Source organism: Lactuca saligna, chromosome 4 (assembly GCF_052625555.1).
Source record: "Lactuca saligna cultivar CGN05327 chromosome 4, ASM5262555v1, whole genome shotgun sequence".
Classification (NCBI taxonomy): Eukaryota; Viridiplantae; Streptophyta; class Magnoliopsida; order Asterales; family Asteraceae; genus Lactuca; species Lactuca saligna.
Window position 1 is genome coordinate 13,616,180 of NC_136420.1, and position 12,142 is coordinate 13,628,321.

Consider the following 12,142-nt stretch of genomic DNA (forward strand, 5'->3'; position numbering starts at 1 on the left):
GAGTCATAAACATCATATATGGTCATATAGAGGTTGTATGTGCATCAAGATTGTAACTTTACGTGCTAAATGAGCTTGGAGGGACTGGATCTATGGATTAATGAACTGGATCTGACCTTTAGAGCAAGATTGAGTCAGTGCATGGCATGGACTCGCCGAGTCCGAAGAACAGACTCGACGAGTAGCATGAATGTTGCCCGACCACACTGTGAGTGGCCTCGCCGAGTTGGGAAAGGTGGACTTAGTGAGTCAAGGGGGAGTCAGAATGGACAGGTGGACTGAGTCTAACTGGACTCGCCGAGTCGCCTGGGTACTCGCCGAGTCCGGTCAAAGTTGACCGTTGACCGTTGACCAGCGTTGACCTAGATTGACTTGTTATAGTGTGGTCAACCCTAGTTGGGAAAGTGTTAATTAGAGGTGTATTGTGCTATAGGGGGACGACAGCTCGACAGGTCGAGTGATTAGCGATTTCAGGTTTACGATTTACCGAGACACGCGAGGTGAGTCTTCTCACTATACTTTACCTTGAGTAGGTAACCAGAGTTATGTGATAGAGTATTTGTATGCTATGTATGTTATGTGTTGTACTGCATTACTTCTATGTGTTTGATGCTGTGCATGTTTACAGAGTTAGAACCGGAAGATTCACAGAGTTAGAACCTGAGGGTTCACAGAGTTTGGGTGCACGGACCCACAGAGTTATAGCCTCGAGTGGCTAATATGTGTTATATGTAGTATTTTGGGGAACTCACTAAGCCTTGTGCTTACAGTGTTGATGTTATCGTTTCAGGTACTAGTGACGACCGCGGGAAGGCGCCGGCTTGATCCGTACACACACACATTCGGAGTTTGATATCATGATCTTGGGATTTTGTATTGTCTTGTTTGGATATTTAAAATGGTTGTTTAATGAATATCAATGGAGTTATGTTTTATAAAAATTGAAAAAATTGTTTGAAAATTTTCGGTGTTACAAATTGGTATCAGAGCCTTGGTTTGAGGGATTCGGGTACACATTCGGGGGTATTTGAACTCAAACTGAGGAATTGAAGAGATATTTCAAAATAAAACCAAAGTTTTCTAAGAGTAAAAGATTTTTCAGGAAGAAACGTGTGTACGATCAGCCAGCGCCCGAACGGTGAATTCCCAAAATACCTTTATATTATGTGATAATTATTATTAATGTGATGTATTTGCATGCTAGAGTAGGCTAGGTATTGCTAATAGGACTAGAGTGGCCTGTTTTGTGATGCCTTAGCCTAGGGAGGGGTGAGCTGCTATGAGATGCTGAGAGTAATTAGGTAGCAGCTAGGACTTTGTGTGAGACCTGTTACCGAGTGATTTAAGTACAATAGAGTGCTTGGGGATTGGGATCCGAAGAGGAAGATTTGGGGTGTGTACTGAGACGGTGCGGACAGTAGTATTGGGCCCGTACTACTGAAAGCACCGGTGCGGTACACAGTCCAAATAAGAATCTTGGGATACCAAGAATCAAGGAGGGGTGGATGGTCGAATGTAAGAGTGTTCGAGTAAATTCTAATTATCGCATGTTGTATTTCAGAGGTTGATCATGGTGAGGACACGTCACATGCCGGAGGATGCCGGATCTAGCGATGAGGAGATTCGACAGATCATTCATGAGGAGGTGGCTGCGGTCATCAGAGCTGAGTTACCAGAGATGTTCGGGTCCGTTAAGACCGCGTTGATTGAGACATTTGACGAGCGCTATGCCGCTCTTTCTGAGGCTGCGGTTGCAGCGGCTACCGCAGCGATTGCTGCGGCAAGACCCCAGGGAGGTGATGCGACATTGTTTAGGGAGTTCAGCAACACCAAGCCACCAGAGTTTAATGGTACGCAGGATCCGGTGGCAGCTATGAGGTGGATATCTGATATGGAGGGATGCTTCTTCACTTGCTCGTCCCCTGAGCATTTGAAGGTTCGGTTCGCGCTGAACCAGCTTCGCTTGGGAGCGAAGGACTGGTGGAAGTTTGTGACGGCACACTTCACACCGACTGAGCTTTCGGCAGTGACCTGGGAGAGGTTCACTACCATGTTCCGAGATGAGTACGTTCCTCAGGTGGAGAGGGAACGTCTGACACAGGAGTTTCTGACCCTCAAGCAGGGTACCGAGTCAGTCACAGCTATTACGAGGATGTTTCATGAGAGGGCGATGTTCTGCCCTGAGCACGTGTCCACCGAGCAGGCACGTATGAGCCGTTACCTGATCATTCTGAGACGGGATATTCGGGAGTTCGCTGCGAACTCCTCGTATCGGACATTTGCCGAGCTTCAGGCAAATGCTCGGAAGAGGGAGATTGAGCTTGAGACTCAGGCCAGGGAGGAGGCGGAGTCTCTGGGGAGGGATCGGCGGTCGGCACAGTCCCAGCCGGCAGCCAAGCGGGCCAAGCCCGCTGATCCCCGACCCGGGAGCCAGAAGGGCCACACTTGTGGAAAGTGCGGCAAGGGTCACGATGGAGTCTGTCGAGCGGGGTCTTGCTACAAATGTGGCAAGGAGGGGCATATGGCCAAGGACTGCCCCAAGGGGTTTACAGTGTGCTTCCACTGTAACCAGACCGGACACCGGAAGGCAGAGTGTCCGCTGCTACGCGGAGCATCTCAGGGGTCTGCTCCCGCCGCCATCAGAGCTACTGCTACAGAGATTCGGCCCGTGAAGGCCGAGGCACCGAGGGCTCGGGGGAGAGCCTTTCAGCTGACTGCGGAAGAGGTCCGCGCTGCACCCGACGTTGTGGCTGGTACGCTTTCTTTTTATTATTTATTTATGGTGTCGAGATATTATGCTTATATTATGCTATGCATAGGTACCTTCCTTGTGAATTCTGTACCTGCTTTAGTGTTATTTGACTCGGGTGCGAGTCGATCTTTTGTATCTTTGACATTTAGTCAGCATATCAGTGTTAGTCGTGGGGCACTGAGTCGGCCCCTGCGGGTTTCCATAGCCGCCGACAGAGTGATTTGTGCCACGGAGGTCCTCCGGGGATGTGTATTGGAGATTTTTGGGGTTGAGTTCCCGATCGACCTGATTCCTATTGCGATGGGTGATGTCTGTGTTATAGTGGGCATGGACTGGTTGAGCCGATTCGGCGCGGTTATCGATTGCGAGCGTCAGCTGGTGACTATACGAGATCCTAGTGGGGGAGTTCTTTCGGTTTACGGCGAGGGTACACGTTCTGGATCAGCCTTTTGTTCGGCTGCTAAGGCGAGGCAGTGTTTACAGCAGGGCTGTAAGGGTTTTGTGGCGTATGTGATGGATACGCGAGTGATCTCCGAGAGACCGAGTTCGGTGGATGAAGTTCTGGTGGTGCGTGAGTTTCCAGATGTCTTTCCCGAAGAATTACCAGGTGTGCCTCCCGTGAGGCAAGTGGAGTTTGGTATCGATTTGGTTCCGGGAGCCGCACCTATCACTAATGTGTCGTATCGCCTTGCGCCTCCAGAAATGCAAGAGTTATCCTCGCAACTTCAGGAGTTGCTAGGGAAGGGGTTTATTCGGCCGAGTAGCTCGCCGTGGGGAGCACCCATCCTGTTTGTGAAGAAGAAAGATGGCTCGCATCGCATGTGTATTGATTATCGGGAACTGAATAAGTTGACGGTCAAGAACCGTTACCCGTTGCCGAGGATCGACGATTTATTCGATCAGTTACAGGGAGCATCTTGGTTCTCCAAGATTGATTTGAGGTCGGGCTATCATCAGGTGAGAGTACGGGACGAGGACGTCCAGAAGACAGCATTCAGGACGCGTTATGGGCATTATGAGTTTGTGGTGATGCCTTTTGGGCTCACCAATGCCCCGGCTGTGTTCATGGACCTCATGAACAGGGTATGTCGGCCGATGTTGGATCAGTCGGTGAGTGTGTTCATTGATGATATTCTGGTATATTCGAGATCTAGAGAGCAGCACGAGGAGCATTTGAGGGAGGTTCTTGGAGTCTTGAGATCGGAGAAACTTTATGCAAAGTTTTCCAAGTGCGATTTTTGGTTGCGGGAGGTCCAGTTTCTGGGACATCTCGTTAACCAGAAGGGGATATTGGTCGATCCGGCCAAGGTTGACGCAGTGATGAGGTGGGAGGTGCCAAGGTCACCTTCTGAGATCCGGAGTTTCCTTGGGTTGGCAGGGTATTATCGGAGGTTTATTAAGGATTTCTCCAAGATTGCGGTTCCACTCACCAGATTGACCCGGAAGGGTGTTACATTTCTATGGGGTCCCGAGCAGCAGACCTCCTTTGAGACGCTTCGCCAGAGGTTGTGTGAAGCTCCGGTATTAGCTCTTCCGGAAGGGATGGAGGGTTTTGTGGTATTCTGTGATGCATCAATTTTAGGACTGGGAGCGGTACTGATGCAGAAGGGACATGTGATAGCATATGCATCGAGGCAGTTGAAGCCTCACGAGACGAGGTACCCCACACATGATCTGGAGTTGGGGGCAGTGGTGTTCGCCCTCAAGATTTGGCGGCACTACTTGTATGGGGTTCGTTGTACGATTTACACGGACCATAAGAGCTTGAAGTACCTGATGGATCAGCCTAACCTAAACATGCGGCAAAGAAGGTGGTTAGATGTGGTCAAGGATTATGATTGCGAGATTTTGTACCACCCGGGCAAGGCTAATGTGGTAGCCGACGCATTGAGTCGCAGGGCGGAGAGTGCTCCACTGCAAAATGTATGTTTGCGACTGACTGTGATAACTCCAGTTCTGGACGCCATTCGTGGGGCACAGGCCGAGGCTGTGCGTCCGGAGATGCAGAAGAGAGAGCGGGTCGTTGGGTTGGTTTCGGAGTTTGTATCGGATAGTCGAGGCCTTATGACTTATCAGGGCCGGATCTGGGTACCGTTTGTAGGCGGTACACGTACTACATTGATGGAGGAGGCTCATAGATCAAAATTTTCGATCCATCCCGGGGCTACAAAGATGTATTTGGACCTAAGGAAGGAGTATTGGTGGCCTTGTATGAAGAGGGATGTCGCATGGTTTGTCGAGAGGTGTTTGACCTGTCGAAGGGTAAAGGCCGAACACCAGAGACCGCATGGCAAGTTGCAGCCATTGGAGGTTCCCGAATGGAAGTGGGAACAGATCACTATGGATTTCATCACCAAATTGACGAGGACTGCCACAGGAGTCGATGCAATTTGGGTGATTGTGGATAGGTTGACGAAGAGCGCTCACTTTCTTGCCTTCAGTGAGAGTTCTTCGGCGGAGAAGTTGGCGGAGATTTATGTGAGGGAGGTTGTATCTCGGCATGGGGTGCCGATCTCGATCGTTTCAGACCGCGATGTGCGTTTCACTTTCCGCTTCTGGAAGAAATTTCATGAGGAGTTGGGTACTAAGCTGCATTTTAGTACCGCATACCACCCCCAGACCGACGGCCAGAGTGAGCGGTCGATTCAGACACTTGAGGACATGCTTCGGGCATGTGTATTGGACTTTGGGGGTAGTTGGGATACGTATTTGCCTTTGGCGGAGTTTTCCTACAATAACAGCCATCATTCGAGCATCGGTATGCCGCCCTTTGAGCTGTTGTATGGTAGGAGGTGTCGGACTCCCATATGTTGGGGAGAGGTTGGGCAAAGGGTAATGGGCAGTACAGAGATCGTGAATCAGACGACAGAGCAGATACAGCTGGTCAGGCAGAGGTTATTGACCGCTCAGAGCCGACAAAAGAGTTACGCGGATAGACGCCGGTTCGAGCTGGAATTTCAGGTCGGCGACTTTGTTCTCCTGAAGGTTTCTCCTTGGAAAGGAGTGATCCGGTTCAGGAAGAGGGGCAAATTGGGGCCCCGATTTATAGGTCCGTTTCGTGTGATCGAAAGGGTAGGCCGGGTAGCCTATCGGCTGGAGTTACCAGCAGAGTTGGGGCAGATTCACAACACTTTTCATGTATCGCAGTTGAGGAAATGTATAGCCGACGAGTCGGCAGTGGTTCCATTAGAGGATATTCAGGTAGATGCAAGCCTGAATTATGCTGAGAGACCAGTGGCTATTAGGGATCGGAAGATCAAGATTTTGAGGAACAAGGAGGTACCTCTGGTATTTGTACAGTGGCAACATCGGAAGGGATCAGAAATGACCTGGGAGCCGGAGGGTATGATGCGGGAGCAGCATCCGGAGTTATTTTAGAGCGAGACTTCGAGGGCGAAGTCTAGTTCTAGTGGGGGAGAGTTGTAACATCCGGATTTTACCAGGTATCTTGTAAATCTAATTTTGTCATATTGTGAGAGGGACTCGGCGAGTTGGAGCTCAGACTCGCCGAGTAGAGACGCGGAATTGAACATTGGTGCGCGCCTGGACTCGGCGAGTCCAGGATATGGACTCGGCGAGTCTGCGCTGTGTAATGGAACCCTAAATCTCCGGGTTTGAGGCCTATTTAAAGGGCCTTATGGCCGTCATTTGTGCTCACCCAACCCTCAGTGAGTGACCCTTGTGTTCTTGAGCTATTTGTGAAGAGAAAGGAGCCATTCTTGATCTTGTGTGTGTTATTTAGCAAGAAGAAGGAGACCCTAGGCAAGAGGAAGCAAAGGAGGTTGCTATTTCGTGGATTTGGAGCTTAGATCATCACTCAAGAGGTATTATCTCGGACCATTTTCTGTTTAGTGAAGCATGATGCAATTTAGGGCTTGTGGTAGTCATTTATGGGATGATTTGATGCCCATTGGTTCCCTCTTTGAGTTAAGGCTATGGATCTGGATCCATAGAGGTCCAGAGAGCCTCACTCATCAAGCTTTATGAGTGACAATAGAGTCTTTGACCTTGTGTTGTAGTATTTGAGTCATAAACATCATATATGGTCATATAGAGGTTGTATGTGCATCAAGATTGTAACTTTACGTGCTAAATGAGCTTGGAGGGACTGGATCTATGGATTAATGAACTGGATCTGACCTTTAGAGCAAGATTGAGTCAGTGCATGGCATGGACTCGCCGAGTCCGAAGAACAGACTCGGCGAGTAGCATGAATGTTGCCCGACCACACTGTGAGTGGCCTCGCCGAGTTGGGAAAGGTGGACTCAGTGAGTCAAGGGGGAGTCAGAATGGACAGGTGGACTGAGTCTAACTGGACTCGCCGAGTCGCCTGGGTACTCGCCGAGTCCGGTCAAAGTTGACCGTTGACCGTTGACCAGCGTTGACCTAGATTGACTTGTTATAGTGTGGTCAACCCTAGTTGGGAAAGTGTTAATTAGAGGTGTATTGTGCTATAGGGGATGACAGCTCGACAGGTTGAGTGATTAGCGATTTCAGGTTTACGATTTACCGAGACACGCGAGGTGAGTCTTCTCACTATACTTTACCTTGAGTAGGTAACCAGAGTTATGTGATAGAGTATTTGTATGCTATGTATGTTATGTGTTGTACTGCATTACTTCTATGTGTTTGATGCTGTGCATGTTTACAGAGTTAGAACCGGAAGGTTCACAGAGTTAGAACCTGAGGGTTCACAGAGTTTGGGTGCACGGACCCACAGAGTTATAGCCTCGAGTGGCTAATATGTGTTATATGTAGTATTTTGGGGAACTCACTAAGCCTTGTGCTTACAGTGTTGATGTTATTGTTTCAGGTACTAGTGACGACCGCGGGAAGGCGCCGGCTTGATCCGTACACACACACATTCGGAGTTTGATATCATGATCTTGGGATTTTGTATTGTCTTGTTTGGATATTTAAAATGGTTGTTTAATGAATATCAATGGAGTTATGTTTTATAAAAATTGAAAAAATTGTTTGAAAATTTTCGGTGTTACAACCACCACCCGTCACCACTACCCCCACCATGAAACCACTACCGCCCACCCACCACTATCACCCGTCTCCACCACCTACTACCTATTATAACCACCACCCCTATTACTACTCTCTACCATTACCTACCACCACCAAACATCACCACACGCCACCATCACTCGTCATCACCGACCCATCAACATCACCACCATCGACCCATCAACATCACCATCACCAACCCACCGACCACCCTTCACTACCACCAACAACAACCATTTATCACCACCCACAACCAACACAAACCAACTATCCCCCATAACCACTATTACATACCACCACCTACCAACCACCACTCATCACCACCATCCTACCACTTATCACCACCCATCACCACCACCTGCCCCACCACCATCCACCACCACCACTACCATCAAACAATATCACAAGCCACTACCTACTACCACCCACCCGCCAACACTATCACCTACCAACCAACACAACCACCACCCATCGCCCCCACCCCTTCCATCACCACCACCACCCATCACTAATCATATTTATATAAATTATATATGATTAGATATGCATAATCGCATGTGATTAAATACAAGAACAACTATTGTGACATCCCCGTTTTCACGGCCAGAAAAGACCGATGATTGTTTATGCTTTAGAAAAAAAATCAGAGTATCTCTTTTAATAAAAACGTTGCGGAATTTGTTCCCTGAAAAGCATGATAATTTCATTATCAAAGCATTTCCGAAGAAATGTATTTTTATTCATTTCAAAACATTTGGGATGTCATCCTCAATACAGAAACATAAGCATAAACAGAACTTACATTCATTTACACTAGTGATCTATATTTCCTTAATCTCTCAGTGTAATGAAACTTCACATCGTCACCTGTGATACAAGTAAACTGAGTGGGTCAGGTTGGGAAACCTGGTGAGTACATAGGGTTTTCAACCCACAAAATACAATTATTATGTTTAATCAACAAACAATTAACCCCATTACCCATCCCTATTATCTTCTTTATTCCTAAGTACCTTCCCTAAGGATTTATCCTAAGGGTCGTCTCCTACATCATATTTTCCTCTCATCTCCTTCCATCACATTTCCTTATATGTTTGTTCCTAAGGACTGTCCCTAAAGATCATCACCTATATCACATAGACAATATTGATTCAGGGATTACTCCTTCAATACGTTCCCAACAAGGGTTAGGGTATCATCGTATGAGCACGTAGTTACAACATCGTCTGAACTCGTAATTCATAGTAAGGGGTTAGAGTATCATCGCATGAATACGTAGTTACAACATCGCCTGAACTCGTAATTCATCACATACATGTTATGAGCCTACTAGTGTTTCTACGGGGTTGTCTAGAATAGTCCGTGGTTGCCATCTATACTTTGGTAGATCACTACATCTCCAAATTGTCGGACAAGGTTGTAGTATCCTACATCACCGATTCGTCATCACCTATCCATCCTCACTTAATTATCATCACCTATCTCTCATTATTTTTATTTCATCACACACCAACTATTTCATCTACCTATTTTTATCCCAACATATTTGTAGATATAAAATAAATATACAGTTTAAATCATTTAAAACATGTATAAAATCATTCATCCAGCATAGACAACAAGTATTCAGATAATATGCACACATAGCACGTAATTTATGTAAAATATTTCATATCTATGTGTAAGATGAATGTAACTATGCACTCACTTGAGTACGTGGTGACTCAGCACTCGGACAGTACATCGTAACTCTAAAAACAATTTTCCTCGACAAAACATAGTATCAATACCACTAGGGTTTAGCCTAACGTTAACCGCGACTAATTAATAGTCTACCAATTATTATTATTATTATTATTATTATTATTATTATTATTATTATTGTTGTTGTTGTTGTTGTTGTTGTTGTTGTTATTATTATTATATAACCGTTAAACAACACGATATAACTCAAAATAATAGCCCAAATAATTATTTTAAGGTCCTAATAATGTTACTATAATTAATTAGAAGCTATATTAAAAATAGCGTAGACGTAGCTCACTTACAACATATTTTAAAGAAAATCGGGCTTTGCTAGAGCAGCGTTTCGAAACCGAAAGACTCTTTTTCTCGGGACTCCGGGAGCCTCGGGGCTTCCTTAGGGTGCTAGGGGATCACCTAGGCTTAGGGGAGGGTTAAACCCCTTAGAGAGAGAAAGTTTAGAGAAAAGAAATGAAGAAAGGTGTGAGATTTTCGGAATGGCTCGCATGCTATTTATAGTAAGTTTTTATGACACTCACGTATTGCGTGTCATAAGACTCACGTCGTGAATCTCATGATTCACTCCGTAGACTTGCCATTTGCGTCCCTAGCTTCGGATGGTGGCCATGACACCTCAAGTCGTGAGTGTCATAAAGCTCACGTCGTGAACTGGATCTTATCCTCTCACAGCTTCTAGATTCCGAATTATGACAGATTTTCGTGAGCGTCATAATTTTCAGATCGTGAATTAGCTAGTTTAGGGTTTTTAAAAGCTAAATCTTCGGAATGCCATAACGTTTGCATACGAACTCCGTTTTTGACATTATTTATATCCACACGTAGGTGGCGATGCATTCTACAACTTTCATTTAGATGCCTAAGGCAAAAAAGTCCTCTATCTTAAATTCACTATTTACGTCTCCCGGTGTTGTGCCATTTTGCCGAAAAACTTCGATGAGCCATAACTTCTTCGTTATAACTCGGATTTCGATGTTCTTTCTATGTACGGAACCCTTGAGACATATTCTACAACATGGTTAAGACTAATTATTATAAATAATCTTTTGTCGAAAAGTCGTTTTCGACCCCTGTTATCTCTAAATTGAGTAGCCCGGATGTACGGGCGTTACAATTATCTCCCCCTTAGGATGATTATGTCCCCGAATCATCAATGGAACAGGGCTCACTTGATGACTCCATACGTTATCACTTCATCCTAAGTAATAACCGTAACTGATGTTCCTTCGAACGAGTATCTAATTCTAAGACTTCCTGACTGCAGGCGGTGCCCGATCTTGGACCTGCTCTCTAGCTCATGTTAGACTTCCAATCATGAGTTTCATGTCACGATCTTTGTAACACCGTAATTTTCAAAACAATTTTTTCATTTAAAATAATCATTTAATTCTTAGAAACACTTGTTTAAATTCTCATTCATAATCGAATTACAAACATAACTCCATTTTCACTTGCATATTAAACCAGGATCCTCAAAACATGACTCTTTCTCTGGTGTGTACAATCAAGTCGGTGCCGTCCCGTGATTCTGAAAGAAACCTGAAACATAACACAAAACACTATAAGCACGAAGCTTAGTGAGTCCCCCAAAATACCACACATAACACATATTAGCCACTCGAGGCTATAACTCTATGGGTCCGTGCATCCAAACTCTGTGAACCCTCAGGTTCTAACTCTGGGAACCTTCCGGTTCCAACTCTATAAACATGCACAACATAAATCACATAGAAATAATGCAGTACAACACATAACACAAATATAGCATACAAGCACTGTATCACATAACTCTAGTTACCTACTCAAGGTAAAGTATAGTGAGAAGACTCACCTAGCAAACAGAAGGCAGATATCCCCACACTTGAATCTCGAACTCGTCACCGCCTAACACGTAAAGCAAATACTCTCATGAATATAACTCTCGAGACTAGAATCAACCCTCTCATGGCACCCTCTTAAGGGTAAAAGACTATTTTACCCCTCTCTTGGCCCAAAGGCCATATCGCTGACCAAGCCCTAAAAGTCAACGGTTAACTCTTGGTCCAAGTCAAAGTCCTCCGTCAAAGTCAACCCTCTTGGTTGACCCTGCTCGCCGAGTCAACCCGTCGACTCGTCGAGTCCCCATGCTCAGAACTTCCCCAATCCGCGACTCAACTCGCCGAGTCACCCCGAGACTCGCCGAGTCCCACAACTCTGAGTCCACTCGCGCACAACTCACAAGTCATCCCTTGACTCGCTGATTCTCGACTCAACCAGAAAATATTTGGGACTCTTCGACAAGACTCATCGAGTGCAAGAACAAAATCGTCGAGTCTACGGCTATCTTCAACCTACTCGCCGAGTTGTTCATACAACTCGCCGAGTTCCAGGCCATCTTCATCCAACTCGTCGAGTCCACCCATGTGACTCGCCGAGTACCACCGGTCTGAATCCATTCAGAAGCACTCCAGGCCATTCAATTGATCCAAAACATAGATCTAGCCTCCTACAACCCATCCATTACGTAAAGTGGCAAACTTTACGTGAATCCAAAGAGATCTATGCGTTTTCACTCTAGGGTTTGGGTTTGGGACAAGATGGCTCCATCAACCACTCACAAACAGGGACTTTCAT